The sequence below is a fragment of the Ctenopharyngodon idella genome, chromosome 11, assembly GCF_019924925.1.
Source record: "Ctenopharyngodon idella isolate HZGC_01 chromosome 11, HZGC01, whole genome shotgun sequence".
NCBI lineage: Eukaryota > Metazoa > Chordata > Actinopteri > Cypriniformes > Xenocyprididae > Ctenopharyngodon > Ctenopharyngodon idella.
Genome location: NC_067230.1, coordinates 8,749,083 through 8,766,914, shown reverse-complemented (window position 1 = coordinate 8,766,914; position 17,832 = coordinate 8,749,083). Strand labels below are relative to the sequence as shown.

General features: G+C 36.8%; 1 long non-coding RNA gene across 1 annotated transcript in view; it reads left to right on the top strand.

Annotated features, from left to right (window-relative positions):
- The window catches only part of LOC127523028 (uncharacterized), a 42,282-nt gene extending 27,355 nt beyond the window's left edge, over nucleotides 1-14,927 (top strand). The window contains exons 6-7 of the long non-coding RNA XR_007932808.1: nucleotides 11,226-11,286; nucleotides 11,423-14,927. This is a non-coding gene — a long non-coding RNA (uncharacterized LOC127523028). The remainder of the gene's footprint in view (nucleotides 1-11,225; nucleotides 11,287-11,422) is intronic.
- Nucleotides 14,928-17,832: the final 2,905 nt, after the last annotated feature.

The following is a 17,832-nucleotide window of genomic DNA, read 5'->3' as shown; positions in this document are numbered from 1 at the left end:
CTACTGTTCAAAAGTTTGGGGTCTGTAAGAGTTTTTTTTTTTTTTTTGGAAAGAAAATAAAAAAAATAATACTTTTATTCAGCAAGGATGAATTAAATTGATCAAAAGTGACAGTATAGACATTTATAATGTTGCAAAAGCTTTATATTTCAGATAAATGCTGTTCTTTTGAACAGTAAACGATAGTTCCCTATTGTAATAGTTGGGAGCAGAGCTACTTTTTTTACAAAATGAATTAAAAAGTAATGGATATCTGTTGGAGGTTGTATTTTCTGAAGTTTTCTGAACTCTGAAGTATTGCAAATACAACTCATTGTGTTTCTCCCTAGACTTTTACATTTAGAGAACATATTGATATATTGTTTTTCCTTCAATTTATTACTTTTTCCTTACTTGGTTTTAAAAAGGTCTTAAAGAAGTCTTAAATTTACCTTCATAAAACCTACAGAAACCCTGCTTGGAATATAACGCAGTAGTCATATCGAGCATGTTTTTTTCTTTTTCTTTTTGAAGCTTGTAAGCCTCAGTTCACATTCATTGTAAATGCACCGAAAAGAGCAACATGCACATTCTTCAAAATACCTACTTTTTTAATTCACAGCTGTACGGGTTTAGAACGTCGATGGAGTGAGTAAATGATGAAATTTAAAATTTTTAGGTGAACTATTCCTTAACGCGTTGTCCTAGATCAGTGATGAAGGGTGACGTATTTGATGTAAAGATCTCACCAAGCAGCGTTTTACTCCTCTGAGTCAGGGCTAATGGGTCCGTCACTGAGACACTAATGACAGATTGGACTAATCACAGCTTCCTTCCATATGACTGAAGTCTTCTGAACCGCTGTTTTAGCAACACTAATTTCTCCACCGATACTTCTTTCACATTCTCTTTTTCCCGTTGTCCTTTTAAACGGACGCAAAATGATTCTGTTAGTGTATCCGCCAGCATTCTCTATTCACCTGTCAAATGACAGAAAATACCAAATTGCTCTGTCTTTTAGTGCCTCTGGAAGCTATTTGTACAAATGCTGCGAGAGAAAAGAGACGATTGCTTACAGTGTGCGCTCATCAGGGGGGTGACACGCAGACAATAGGTTTTGCTGTGGGGTAATTGCAGCCCGTTGGGGTGTCAGTCTGCCCAACAGAGGCTTGCTCGCGCGCCGCAGGCATCTCGCGGTGCCATCGATGAACAAATGAGACTCCTCTCCCTGGTGGATGGAGCTCTTTATGGACAACAGGGGGCAGTGTTGAGTCACAATAGTTTTTTTCTGTTTGTGTGGCCGTCTCCTTTTTTGCGTTCAGTCCTACCCAGATGATGCTGGCAGGGGTCCAGGAGCTGGACCGAGGCAGATTAATTACACTTTTTCAATTAATGTTCTAATGACGAACTGTTGTGTATTCTGACGATAAGCATGTATAATCTATGTGTCAAGGGGGCTGATAGGGGAGATAATAGCACGAGAAGAAATAATATTTCACACCTGACCGAGGTAAATAGAGCCAGATGGACGAGTCACATCTGCCTTGACCACTGAAGTCATGACTGCATGCATCTGTAAACAACACACAATTTTCCATATGTCTGTTGATGTCGAATAATCGTTCTAATTAATTTGATTTTGAAGCTCTGGGCACATTGATGATGATCCAGAAAAATGAATTGACAGGAGATGGCCAATTGCGTCCCCTGAAGGTATATAATATTAATATTTATGTATGTACATTCAACCCGGTGTCAGTAATATTTTTGAAATTGAAGATGTTTTTGAAAGAAGTCTCTTTTGTTTAACGAGGCTGCATTTATTTGATCAAAAAATACAGTAAAAACAGTAATATTGTTAAATGTTATCTGTTTTCTATTCTAATATATTTTAAAATTTAATTTAGTCTTGGATGGCAATGTTGAATTTTAGTCCTCAGTGTAATATGATTTCTCAGAAATCATTTTAATGTGCTGATTTGCTGCTGAAGAAACATTTTTAACATTTTAAGTAATGCAACAGATTAACTGTTAGTAAATAATGGTCTTAATTTAAATCTCAATTAAGGTTTTTAAAAAAGTTATTTCACGTTCTGATCACATATGTGTGGCAATATCAACTTTTTATTTTAAGACAGTAGGAGTAATATAAGCTCAAATTCAGGAAATTGCTTTTAGAAAAATTTAGCTGTTAAGCTCGGTCTGTTCTCAGACGCGAAGGGAAGAAAAAAAATCTGTTTTTAATTCCACAGACACTTAACATGAGTCTTATTCTCACTTTAGCTAATCAGGGCCAATGATTTCATTACACATAGTTTTTAAGATAATAGGAATTCAAAGTGTGTTAAATTAAAATACGCTCTACATCCATGTGCTACGCAACAGTACTGGAGGAGAATAAAATATTGGGACTGAGGGCTAGTCTTCTGTCCATTATATCATCTCCATCCTATTCATGAGGGAGAAAGAGAAGGAGCGAAGGAGTGAGAGAAGAGAGAGAGAAGAAAAAAGAGAGATAAGTCTCTTACTGCCTTGTGACTAAAGACCTGAATTCAACTTCCCATTAAAGTGTTAAAAAATTTAAATAATAAAAAGAGAGAGAGAAAAAACGAACGCACTTTTTAATTAAAAAGGATCCTAATAATCCACATCATATTATACACCGTAGATTCATCGGTCAATTTAATAACATGGAGTCTTTTGGATCTTAATATCTTTGGAAACAGGTTTCCTTCATAACTGAGGGGCTTTGTTAATTACACACAGGGCCTAATGATTTTGAATATTCAGTGGCTCTCGATGTTTTGATAAATGGGCTTCCACTAAGATTTATTCCTAATTATCTCATTTGTCTTTCTCCATTACTTTTTATAGCTTAAATTTATGAAGTCATTAAGACGTTAGTGGCCCTGATAATGATTAGGAGAAAGAATTGTATGAAAGTGAATTATACGAAAATGATTATGGCTAAAGGAGTCTTTAAAATGAAGCCGGTGAGGAAGTTGTGTGGGCTTTGTTTAAAGGTGCAGGGTGCTGTTCAATCACGCAACCCCTGGCACGGCCCTCGTTCGCCTGGGCGCAGGCGGAAATAACGGTGATTAAAATGTCTTTTTGTCACTGTTCGCCCCTCTCTCTCGCTCCTTCTGTTCTGATTCATCCCTTAATGTGCGCTAGTGCTGACGGTAGCAATATTCTCCTTGGGACCCGAGATGAGATCGCTCGCTGAAAAAAAGGGGCTATTTTTAAAATGGCCCTTTATACTTGCACGTTTGTTTAATTTCAGCCCGTCTTTGAAGATAAAATGAAACACATAAATACAGGCCATTACATCCGCATTTGGGCTCCTTTATTATTATTACATTTTTACTGGTTCTCAGCTTCCAGACCGAAAACCAGGCAGAAACATTGACTTTATTACTTTTTCCTTTCTCTTTCAAAACTGATTTCCACCCTTTCGTACCCAATTAAACAATGAGGTATGTAATATACCATGTGTCTTCTCACATTGACATTCTGTTGTTATGAGAAGCATCTGGCAATTCAAACATTGGTCATGCCTTGATTTTTATTTTTTAGGAGAGTAACGATGGTCACATCCTCCGTTGAAACCATAAATGTCAACTGAGGATCTAGATCACTGTGAGTAAAAACAAAACAGTTGAGACTAAATTTTCGACATCAGATCCCCTTGAAAGCAACTTCCAAATACATTTAATGGTGTCTTTGATAATTAAATATCAAAAGTCGTATTCTCATGTGTAAATTTGATCAGTTGCACATTCTGAAAAACATTTACTTTACTTCTGCTATCATCTTTCCACTCTCATGTTGCTCCAAAGTCATTTGTTTTTAAGGAGTTTTTAGTTGCAAATTTGATAGTTTTATTAAATAAAAAAAATATATTGTAAAAATAGTGTATATTATTAACATATGTATGTTAATTCATTAAAAGTAATATTTATTATTATTATATAATTTAAACCAGGGTTAATTGCAAGGTTATTTTTTAAAAACCCTTTTTTTCCCTTTGTGGATATATGTGTAGGTCTTCAACTGGAAAAACAATTAAAAAAAACAACAAATGTGTTAGGGTGAGTATAACTAACTAACTAACCTAACTAACTAAATGAGGTGCAGGAGAACATGATTTGCTGTCCATTGAGAGGGAGATGGGAGGCTAACTGCACGTTCATCTGTCCTCCTCTCATTCTCTCTCCCGCCCGCTTCTTTTCTCTCTACAGAGAAAGACAGATCTGAAGAGGTTGTGTAAGCCCCTGGTTAATTAATTATTTAATTATCTAATCAAGCAGATGAAGAGCATCTCCCTACACCAGTGTTAATTATGAAACAGCTGGGGCAGTGTGCTGAAGGAATATTGAAACAGGGCTTGGCAACCTTTAGTTTTTCCTCTCCTGCTTGCAGTCTCTCTCGTATCTCTGCTTCTTTATTCTGCAGTCAGTATTTCTCCCAGCAGGGGGAGCAGTATCTCTGCTAGTGGGTGATCAGAATGGTTCTGGGTTGGGTGGAAACATCCTAAGGCTCAGAAATATTATAGATTTAGAAGGTGAGAGTTTAGTGCTCAGACTCAGCAGAGGTTTTGATGAGTGCATTTCTGTTTACCAAACCATGTGGGTCGCATCTGAATGACTGTCATTTTTCAAATGTACACTTTTAATTTAATTTAATTTATTATTTTTTTAAATTTTATTTAGCCACTTTTAGTAATACTTGTCTATGTACTGTCATACTTGGAAAAATCTATGCCTTAGTGTTTCCATTCATCTCAGTGGCAGTAATTGAGAAGTTGGAATAGAGATATCTTCCTCAATAGAGAAAGATAGTCGCTGCGTCTGAAATTGAATATTTCCCTACTATATAGCATGCAAAAAACAAGAGTAGTATGTTCAAATACATAGTATTCGAAAAACAGTAGGCGAATATTACCCGGATGACCTACTACTTCCGGCGAGATTCTGAAGTGCGCATTAGATGGACACTTTACTATCCTGTGAGGCCACGGGAGGGAATTTATGAATGGAAGTGAAGTGACACTGGTTGGTAATATGACAGTTACGACATGGCGGATGTAGTACATCCGAATTTCATTCATACTACCCATATCCGTACTATCTAGAGCATACTTTTTACGGTTGTGAAGTAAATTCAAATTCAAATGTAGTACCTACTCAGTACGTGATTTTGGATGCAGTGAGTGTCTCTTCGCTATTAGCAGGGGCTAATGCTAACCAGGTAAACTGACCATTTGGATGAATATTCAATCTTAAATTTTTATTTACATCCGAATAATGTAAAAACTGCCTTAAAAACTATTGATTAACCACTCATGTGAACATCTAAGGTGTCAATATCAATGATGTCAATATCTATGATGGTTACAAATATGGAACAGATGAGCAGGAATATGATCAGTATATGGTGGATTCAAACCTGCATTTCCCACATGAGCACCACAGCACTATGCACTACCCACTTCTGCCTTTACCAGTGCATCCAGCATTATTACCTATACCATCCTCCTTTGATTTCCCATAGAATTATCTCTCTCCTTCATAGTGCCTAATTAAAGCATGTGAAAAAGGATGTCAAGAATAGCCCGTCACACCGGTCAATGATTAAGACCACCTTGAGTGTTTCCCCCGTCTCCTTCCTCAACAGCGTTTCCACCTAACGGCGGCAATGTAGTAGAATTGCCTTTAATTGCAATCATCTAGACAGGCCCTGGGTGTCCGCCTGGTAGGGAGACGCAGTTTCATGGGCTCCATGCGTTGCATAAAATTAAAGGCAGAGTGGGGACTGGATAATTGGCTTGAGTCTCCTGCTCTCCTCAGTCACGCAAAAGCGCCAGCGTGTGTTTCTCCGACACGCGTGTTTCACGGTCACTTCCGCTCGCAGGCCAGCACTCAGCGGGCTGAGATTAATGAGAGCTGGCTTGCCTCGCTCAGCTTTACGTGGCCTTTGGGTTAGGAGACCCTATGTGGGGCCTGAAGAACTAATTGTGCTCAATTTAGCAATGAGTGCTAAGCTCTTAGTCAAATGTCTATACATAATGGTTATTTAGTTAATGGTGGTTAGTTAATAGCTAAACAACTACTACACAGGAAGTACCTCAACTTGTTCTAAAGCAGATTGTTTTTGTGTTTTTGAGTATGTTTGTGTTTGCTGTAATGGATCGGTTTGCTTTCACAAAAGCAAACACATGCATACTCCATCTTTTTCACAGCTTTACACTTGCAACCTATCACTTCTATGGGAGACTGAAACGAGTATGAGTATTTGTGTCACACTTTTCCTCAAATGCTACCATTCCACTTATATACAAGAATTAGTTCCTACGCTTAAATCTGAGTGGTGTAGCAAGTCAGCCCTGGGCCCATATGCAAAAACAGGCCCCAAACAAAAAGTGCAACGAATTGGCATTAATGCAAAGTATCAGGAAAATACCATACCAAACACATTGCTTCATCCGAGTAGCCTGATAAATAGAGTTGTCAAAAGTACCGGTACTTCGGTACCAAGTAGGTACTAAAAAAGCTTAAAAATGTGGCGATACCTTTAAATATCTTCAAATTAGGAATTTTATTAATAAACCACAGAATCACTCTCCTACCTTACCGGATCTGTCCCCTTTAGAAAAAATTAATTTAAACCACCTTAATTGTGGTAAACAAATTTCCATGTTTTATAGACTAATCTCCACTAACTGCAGGGAAAATACAGACAACAAGCATTTGGCTTGGTGCCAAGACATAAATGAGAATATAACTGAAGATGAATGGCAGAGTATCTGTCTAAAGGCCCAGGCCCAGACCCAGACAATTAATACAAGGTTTAAACTTACACAATACAAATGGATTATGAGAGTGTACATAACTCCAGAATTACTACATAAATTTAATCCAAATATTCCAGATCTATGTATAAAATGCAACCTAGAGATAAGAACATTATACCATTGCTTATGGAAGTGTCCTCAAGTTCAACATTTTTGGGAAAAGGTTTTAGACTTTTTATCACTGCTTTTGAAACAAAATGTTCCTAAATGTCCTAAACTTTGTATACTAAATATTTTCCCTGTAACTTGCACTTTATCCAGTTCTGGTAAGAAAATGTTGATTTTCTGTTTATTACAAGCAAAACTCACAGTAGCACATCATTGGAAAAATATAGAAAGCCCTAGTTTTAAACAATGGTTACAGGAATTGTCTAACTGTTTGGCTTTGGAAAAACTTACATATATTGTTAAGGGAAAACCTGAAAAGTTTTTCAAAGTATGGAATCCTTTTAGGGAATTTTTGAAGGAAACCGATCCTAATAGTCTGTTTCCTGTGTAACCTGGCTTAACATGCATCATTTGTTATGATATTAATGTACCATTGTTTTGAATTTTTTGTTATTATTATTATTATTATTTATTTATTTATTTTATTTATTTTTATTGATTTATTTATTTGTGTGTGTGTGTGTGTGTGTGTTGTTTGTTTCTGGTGGTAGTGTTTCAAAATCAATAAAGACAGTGTTGAAAAAAAAAAAAAAAAGTGACGATACCAACATTTCCCCCTAGCATTTTGAGCGCTGTTGAGCAGATTCTGATTAACTTAAATACCTCTGATTGGCCATTGTGTTCACGCATTCAACAGATATGTCTGTGATTGGCTACAATAATTAACGCTTCAAAAACATGTTATAGAAATAGAAATCTTTCATGCTCTTCACCGAGTGCTTACACAGATACACACGGGAGCGTTTGAAAGCAGACGTATATCAGCAAACTGGTCAATCACAGACATATCTGTTGAATGCGTGAACACGATGGCCAATCAGAGGTGTTTAAGTTAGTCAGAATCCGCTCAACAGCACTCAAAATGCTGCCGATTTCAAAACGCTTTCCAATGTTCCTGTGTATTTTCAAACTCTCCCGTGTGTATCTGTAAGCGCTCGGTCCCATTTTTGAAGAGTTGATCATTGTAGCCAATCACAGACATATCTGTTGAGGGTGTGAACACAATGGCCAATCAGAGGTGTTTAAGTTAGTCAGAATCCGCTCAACAGCGCTCTCAAAATGCTATCGGAAATGCAGGGATCATCACATTTTTAGCATTTCACTATCGACTTGGTACCGAAGTACCAGTGCTTTTGACAACACTACTTTGTAAAGTAACAGGCCATCCAGATCTAACACAAAAGCAGTATTAGTAATAGTCAAAAGTTGTCTATTGAGCGAGTTACTTAATAAATTTAATAAACCAATGAGTGCTGCATTAAAAACACAACCTTGAGTGGCATACCTCTACCCAAAATCTTTTCACAACCAGAATGGAACTAACATAAGTAAGGGATAATACACGGCTAGCTGTGCATTAAATAGTTTTAATGCACAACGTGGAGGCAAAGAACCACCATACATGCAGCAGAGACTGGAATGGTAAAAATACCTGTTTTTGTCAGTTATTTTGTCTATGGGTTGTTAGATCTAGAATGCCCGCTTTAAATCAGACACAGAGATAAAATAGTTTGGTAAGATTACATTTATTTGAATGAATTAAAGAGGGAGAGAGAGAGAGGGCAGTTGTGCGTGTATGAATTACCTAGTCTATGCAGCCTCTCTCTATTAATAGTATGTGTTGAATCAAAAAACAGTGACGTTACCACCTCGTTGCTGAGAAAAATAATGTAGTGTTTCAGTAGTGAAGCTAATTTAGTAATAAATAGTGTAAATAGTTTAGTAATAGTGCGTGTGCTGCACAATCTCTGATCTCTGTGTGCAGTTGACTGGGCGAGTTTAAAAATACAGATTCATTCAGGAACTAAAGAAGTGTTTTTTTATGAGTGAGTCATTGGAATATTCACTCAAGCAATTCTTTCAGGAACGGGTGAGTCATTGAATCATTCATTTAACCAGTTGAGTCAAAAACGCTGACTACTGTGTGTGGCTTAGAGATGTGCATCTGGACTGTGTTTTTGTTTGGATCTATTTTTGTTGCTGGTACAATATTGCAATATCCTGTCTAAAAAGTAGTTGGTACTTAGTAGTCTGGAGCTCCAAATTCCGATACCTAGTAGTATGTTTATTGAACTGTTGTTGTAAAAGCAATATCACACTTCATGCTGTTTTATTTGTCATATCAGCAAAATCAGACTGTGAATACTGGAACAACAGAACTCTTTCTTGTGTGATATTCAACTCTGAAACTTCAAACTGGTCCGTTTCTTTGCCGTTTTCCTTGTCACAGGTTTATTATAGCTTCACATTTCCTTGCAGCACAGTGGTGTAAAGAGAGTAAAGTCTTCTGTTTACAGTAAAGCCTGCACAGCATGTTGTTCAAACATGCAGTTTTCATGCAGTACATGAAAACTGTAAAAAAAAAAAAAAGTTTATCTGTTGTGGAAAGCATGCAGTTCAGTTCTCATACATTTCATCTTCTCTCCCTTGGTGTGATTGTGTCTCATTTGAAGCGAAGCGACTGAACCTCTGTGTGCACAGGGAATAATCTCAGTGTTTGTCGATGCATACCTGATCTGTGTTGTCTGCATTCAGAGATTAGTGTTGTGTAGTGTCGCTTAGGGACTGTTGAATAAGAGTGTGTGTTTATTTTGGGGAGCACAGTGGAACAGAGATTGAACAGCATTAAAGATGGAGAACATGACAGAGTACATGGATCATTTTAATGTAAATCAGCATTGGGTGAATCTGGCAATTGGAAAATTACAACTTTCCCATGACTGACGGTAATCAGTATTCCATGACTGTTGGCACAACAGTTCCTTCTCCATTTGTCTCTGACACCTTTACACCTTTTCATTGGACTGCAGATCTCTGGTACAGTGAAAATACAAAATAGCTATACTATAGTAAATAGTTAAATTGAAGATAAATAAATACTCTCCCACATGCTGTTGAATTAAATTGGACTAGTCAAGTCAAGTCACCTTTATACATATATATATATATATATATATATATATAGCACTTCACAGTATTTAGTAAATATCTCTTTATGGGAAAAATACTATGGATTGGTTTGAACATCCTAACACACACACACACACATATATATATATATATATATATATATATATTTTTTTTTTTTTTTCACAATTAAATGTACCATCCCAGAAAATTTGTATAAATTCATCATAAACTTAATTAACCCTTTGACGCGTACGACCACACCAGTGTGATCAGTTTTGGCTGGTCCCTGGAGCGTACGATCACACCGGTGTGATTAGAACGTTTAGCACATCACGTGATCAACTGCCAAATTCAAATGTGCATGCGCGCTTTGGCTGGCGCTAACTAAAGACGGACGCGCGCAGCACTAATAACATTTATGCAGTGTTTTCAACCAAATAATGTTTATTTTAGGTTTCAGACATTTAAATACACATGAGTACTAACAAAACAATACATTTAGAGTTTGTAAAATACACAATGATGTCTACGGAAGCGGAAATAACAACCCTTTCCATAATAATTAGACGACACGTTTTATTCATATCAGTTACACATTGTGAAAGTAACTTTAAAGTTTACTCTATTTTTCCCCAGTTGACTGGCTCACTTACTTTCATGTATTTCGGGAGAAGTGGATGAATTCACGTGTTGTAAATCCAACAGATCCGATTCTCTGTGCGGCACAAACTAACATGGCGGCGCCCATTGCGCATGTAGCTCAACTAACGCGATTGTTATAAAGGTGTTTAAACAGCAAAACACATCCACTTGCACATATTTGACAATCGGAACATCAGATATTTCATGCTATAGTAAACAAATTTGTGAATATTTTGAATAAAAAAGGAAAAATGAAATAAAAGCAGATCATCAGTCATATAGCACTGTGCTGTTTTACGTGACAAGCAATGACGCTACGCTTGATTTAAATGAGTCAATAAGTCATCGATCCTTTTCCAAAACGTGTTTTTGTCTTACCCTGATTCACTATGCCTAGTAGTGATTGCTTTATCAGCAGTAGGATAACCACATTCATCCGCACAGTCATGCAGAGCCAAAGCACAACCAAAACAATGTTCTTCTGCAAAATGCATGCAGTTTTGTTTTTTAACCACCAGAGGGCCAAAAGTTACATACCTTTAAAGGATTTTTAGATATTTTTTGCTGAAAAACAAGACAAAAATAATAATTTAGAAAATTGATTTTGCACTGTTTAAAAAAAGCAATTCACTACACTTGAAAAACATGGCCCTTTGCTCTACTCTTGCAACAGATCCATTACTGTGCAACAGAAACTCTACCACACCTACAGAGATCTTACCAATATTGTGAAGGTGAGCATTCGTCAACCCTGTTTTTCCTCTGTTTTTACCTGTTCCCTCAAAAGGTTAACAGAGAGGACTTGGCGAGGCACTCACTGAGTGGTACAAGTGATTGCCGTATTAATTGCCTCTCCCATTTCTCCACAAGGTCACCCCTGTCCACTGGAAGATAAGACAAAGTAATTCTTCTGTACTACACTAGAGCACAGCACATCACAGAGCCATTCAGCCTGAACCAACGAGAGCGGGGTTGAGGAGGGGTGAGGTTTGGCACAAAGTGGCTTACCTTTCAAGAGGCTTGACATCCGCAACAATACAGACCTCATTAAAAGGTAGGGATATGCCCTCGCTGGCCAATTTAAAACCTCTGGTCAACTGCGCTGCGACTAATTTGCTATCAGCATCAGTGACGCCTCGCACAAACAGCTAAATTATGCCAGCAATTTTAAGTGCAAAGAGTAAATTATCATATTTAAGACATATAGGATTTAAAAGGAAAAAAATGCAATTTTTGGTATAAATTTTATTAAGGATGATTTTCTGATCCATTCGAACTCTCCATATGAAAGACAATCATGGGTCAGGGCTTCTGGTGGGGAGGTATGTGAATTATCTCTCTCCTCCAGCTCTCTGGAGCTTCTCTCTATGAGGTGAGAAAAGCCTAATTCCCACCTGACAAAGGGACAGATTGGATATGTTCTTCGCCCTGCCCCAGATAGTGCTGAATACCATAGAGTCATTTCAAATGTGAAGTTGGTCAATGGCAGTCATTACTCATTCCTCCTCTGGACAACCTTGAAGACTTTGCCAGAGTTTTGAGAATGGGGGATGGTGGTCGTCTTCATGCAAGTTCTAACTGAATATAGCTGTATATATATATATATAAGCGATAAATGTATTTTGCATCTCTTCTGACCATTTGTGACAGCATTATTGACCTTGTGTGAATTTAAATAGTTGAATATACTGATGTATGAGTTTATTTTAGATGAAATTACATAATACTATGGCCATGCAAGTTGCCAATGTAATACTATAAGGCAATGTAAAATGTATTGTATTGAATTGCAATATATATTTTGTTATTTATTAATGTTACTCTTTCGCCATATGATAGCCATAGTATAATACAGCCAAAAAACTTGAGTCTGAAAAGTTTTAGTCCTCATATGGCCCTACAAGATGAATAGGTCTTCCCATGTGTATGTGTTTCCCGAAATATAGCTTAAGCAAGCAAGCTTATGGGATCAGAATATGGACTGTTCTTTTGTGAACTTCCTTGAGGGACAGTAGCTGTCAAGTACAGATAATTAAGTTAACCAGCATTGTAGCCCTTTCTTTGAAAGTGTTAAATTGACATACACATTGTCTTGTTTTGACAGTTTGTCCATTTGTCACTGTGGCTGTGACATTTTCTCTTGCAGAATTATTGCAAAGGGAGTTGTGAATCATTTCCAGCTACTATTTACAATCGCCAAACTGAAAAATTGTAAAAGTATTCCATTTTTCATTTCATTTGATAGCATTTGCTCTAAGAATATGGGCTAAGACGCTGATGATGCTTTCCAGATGCCCCTAAGTGACACTTTTTCTTGTTTAACAAGATGTTCAATGTCAGTAGTTTTTTTCTAATATCATTCAGCCCACATTTTCCAAAACATTTGCCAAATCTGTACTTTTAGTCTGGCAGTATTGTACCAAATGCAGAACGAAATCTGACACACTGAAGCTGAGAGAAATAAACTTGTGTTTATCTCTCTTGTGCAAACTTGAGTCCTGATATTTTTCCGTCTTTCTAGCCCTGGCTTCCACTCTCCAGCTGTCATTCATTTATTTGCACAGAAGGACAGATGCCAGCAATCAGCATTTTCCACACACATCTACATTACTCCAAAATTTAAGATGTCTAATAAAATTAAGGTATGATTTTATTACATTTGTTCCCAGAAAGAGCAATATTTAAGCCACTGTTACCCAGAGGCTCATGCTCTACACTATATTACATTTGCTATTTGATTTTCCCATAAATCTTCCATTAAGACATTGATCATGCTTTCAAATGAATGTGCTCCAAAGATTTGATATTACCATTAAACATCCCCTTAGACTGACACTGAATAAAATAAAATAATAATAAAAATAATTTTATTTTATGCCTGCCCCTCAGCCATCCTAGAGAGGAAACTGGAGGAAAAGGCAACAGTTTTTTTTTTTTTTTTTCCTGATGTAGAGCCTCCTCCAGGGGCCTTTTTTTATTTTATGTTAATGTTTTTACTTTATTATTTTATGTTATTTTATATTATGTTACGTTATTTTGTTTTATTTTATTACTTATTTTTTTATTTTTTGTTACTTTTTTATTTGTAAAATTACAATTATAAATAAAATCATGAATATTAAATAAATTATCATGTTTCTGTATAAATATAAAATTATTTCATTGTTTAAATTAAATTAAAACACATTTCCTGTTTCTACATTTTTTAGGATGTTTACTGTATATGAGAAACACAAATATTGAAAATATATTTTATTAAACAGTATATTATAAAATTGTATATTTTAAATTCTTAATTCATTTAATGAGAGTCTAAAGTTGCATTAGTGAACAGAGCGTGACTGAGATTGCGAGAAACACAAATATTAAGTATATAGTATATTATAAAATAAAATAATTTCATTTTTTTATTTTTTTTATTTTGAATAAATTTAAATGAAATACAATTTTGAAATGTCTAAAATTGTGAACGGTGTCAATGAACTATTTTATTTTTTATTTTCCTGCTCCTCAGCCATCCTAAAAGAAGATTATTCATTTATTTATTTTTTGGCTGACGTGGAGCCTCTTCCTGTAGAGTCCCAGGGGCGTCCTTGATGCTTGGGTTCCTATTGTGCTTTCATCCCGCTGCAGCCACACCTGCTCCGGGCCTGCTGAGCACTGGGTCCCCTGCCTCAGTCTCAGCACAATGGGCTTCATATGCTGCTGATCTGTGACACATCTTCACCAAGCTGTGCAAATACATGCTTAATTTGAGACCATTTAGGGACCTCAAGACCGAAAGAAGTGAACTCATTCTCATGCTTCCAGAATCAATACCCAGCACTCCAGTCGACATACCGGCCTGTGCGCCAAACTAGCCAGACAGATGCTAATTTGACTCACCTGGTACATTTAGTTTGCCGTTCTGGAGTTCGGTGATCGTTTCGCACAGTGAAATATTTCAAATCAAGCATGTGTAAATATTAGAGAAGACAAAAATCTTCAAGTGTTTAAGATGAGCTGAAGTTCAAGGTGAAATCGGAGAGCCAGTTAGCCCTAAAAAATGTTTACTTGTGGCAAGCCTCCATGAAGGGCTGCGACGTCCTACAAGGCCACGGTCTGTGCTCCTTGTTTGCGCAAGCTGCACTGAGTCACAGTGGGTTAAACGGGTCTGTTTTTTCATGCTCTGCCAAGCACCCCTTTGACATTTAGCTCTGATACAAAAAAAATGCTATGTGTTCTGTTGGGCTTAGACTTTCACAAAGCACACTTTTGAGGGGATGATACCATACGAGATTGCAGAACAGTCAAAAAAAAAAAAAGCAATAAACGATCAGTAGTTTTGCATTACATTACTAGGCTTGGTCTTTGATGATAATTCTAAACAGGTATTTTAAATACAACTTTGCATGATTTTGCACATATTTATATATATATATATATATATATATATATATATATGTATTTATACAGCAGGAACCAAGCTGTGTCCTACAGAAAATGTGATTACGAGCAGGTTGAGTTAAAGCTGCAATATGTAAAATTTTTGCAGTAAAATATCCAAAAACCACTAGGCCAGTGTTATATATTTTGTTCAGTTGAGCACTTACAATATCCCAAATGTTTCCAACTATTTGTAAATCGTGAGAAAATTCTATTTTAACCAAGGGACACGTGAGGAGTCGCCTGTCAATTGCGTCATACCCGCATTAACCCTCGGTTTCCGGTTTTATTTTGTAGAAACCATGGAATCACCAAAGACGCTTTAATATATTACATGTTTTAATAGACAAGGAAACAACTGTTTGGTTACATTTATAGACAGAAAACTATTGTTATATAGCTCAACATGTTTAGTCTTATTGTTTAAATCTAATTTTCTTGATTTTTTGTGAGTACCATGCTTTACCATGCCTCAGAGAAAAACACAATTTTGTCAAGTAGGTAACATAGCATAATCAGATGCAGCTTTATTTTTAGTAACAGTAATCAGTAATACAGCATTTTCTCCATCATACAATATGTTTTAAAATTAATTGCATGCCATTCATCAACACAAGCCATCCAGTATTTAATATGATATTCTAAAATCGATCTGTCTTACTGCAGTGTGCAACAAGTGTCTCACAGCAGCCACCGAGCGAACGCACAGAGTAACATTATAACATCATTTTTAACACACTCAAATGTATCTAATATGATAAACAGAGCTGCGTTACCTCATACTCATGACCAGAAAAGCGGAAGCGGTGCCGGCGACTGTGGCATAATAAAAGTTTCGCTGCTCGTGAGGCATGTGTTGCGCAATCGCTTTAGCGGCCTCGTTCAGCTCCCACAACACTCGGTCCTGCTCTGCTTCATACTACGGTAACATTAACAATCGCATCCATGAACATGATTTCTGCCTGAGTCCTATCCCGATTGTTTCCACCGGCTGTGAGGTGAAGACCACATGTCCCAAGATTCCGTGCTCAAACAAAAAGCTACGCCTTTGTTTTGAATAGGCGCCCCCTAGCGGATGGAAAAACTACATAGTGTACCTTTAAAGGGTTAGATCACCCAAAAATGAAAATTATGTCATTAATTACTCACCCTCATGTCGTTCCACACCCGTAAGACCTTCATTCATCATTCATTCGTTCATCTTCGGAACAAAAATTTTAAATTTTTTGATAAAATCCAATGGCTCAGTGAGGCCTGCATCGCCAGCAATAACATTCCCTTTTTCAATGCACAAAAAGCTACTAAAAACATATTTAAAACAGTTCATGTGACTACAGTGGTTCGACCCTAATATTATAAAGTGACTAGAATACTTTTTGTGCGGCAAAAATAACAAATAAAAATAACAAAAATAACTTTATTCCACAATATCTAGTGATGGGCGATTTCAAAACACTGCTTCATGAAGCTTCAAAGCTTAACGAATCATTTTTTCAAATCAGTGGTTCAAATTTCACATCATTCTCTCATTTTGCTGTATACATATATATCTTTTGGAAAGTCGTGGAAACGCTATCATGGATTTTTTCTTTTGCTACTGGAGCAAATCACCATTATAGTTTACCTAACTATGATGACTTCTCCTTTTGAAAACCCTGGAAATATAAAAAGGGTCCATTAGGGCTGTCCAAACAAAAGGGCACTGCACCTGGGACACTCTTGCACCCTGGTACCCATCATGCTAGATTCGCTGATGCAGTCGGATCCGGTGCTTTTGGAGGTAGACCAGTAGTTGCGTAACAGTATGGTCATAAAACAGCAAGGTGCATATTGTACTGCATTTTTTGTCGCAGACTTCCACGTCTGTTATCGGCAGACAAACTGGAGTAACACACTGAGAGGAAGTTTGCCCAGCAGACATGCAGACAACCTTACGTGCCGTCTTACATCAGAGAACGCCCACCCACCAAGATCAAAGTCGCCGCCTTGCTGTTCTGTCTGTTTTTACACCACTGTCTCCTTTTTCATAACCCAGCACTGAGCAATACCATAGATATACACCAGACTTCATATTTAATGGCTTGAGATATTTGTGGATGTAAAAACTTGATGCATAAGTAATAATAAAAATGTCATTCTTTCAAATAAATCAAAATTAGTTCATAAAATTCAAAGCAATAATATTGAGAGGGATTTTCTAATGGATTACACATAGATATGTATATATAGATTCCACATTTGACTGCTCCAGACATACTGACGCAACATTTCAGATGTTGAAACTTATGGAGATTTAAATTCCTGAAGAAATGGGATAATCTTTCACAGGTGAGAATGTGTTGGTATATTAACTCAATATCACAGGCTTTTTTTAGCTAAAGCCGTTGTCTTGTTGTAATGTGTTAGTTATAGATATTCATAGGTTGCAGACGCTTTGACCGTTCAAATATGGTGGATGGCCTATGCACAACGGCCCATAGAAACTGCTGCTAATAAGGCATCTATTATATCTATTATTATAATAAGGCATATGTATGGGATTTCATCCATGTCATCAGCTCATAAAAGCATCCTCAACACATTCTGGTATTACAATGCTCTTATTTAGCACTACCATAAAGGACCAGACTGTATTAAAAAGACACTAATATTGTGTTTGTTGCACCGGTCAAATTATACTGACACCTAGTGGTGTGGAAGCAGCATCATGCAAAATTTTTTAGTTACTAATGTCATTCAGCTATTGATGCCATTGTAGAAGCAGCTATTCACAGAAACATCATGTCTACACCTGACAGGACAGTTGTCGTGCCGTACTGCAACAGCTTGAGGCTTTCTACACTAGACGTGACAAA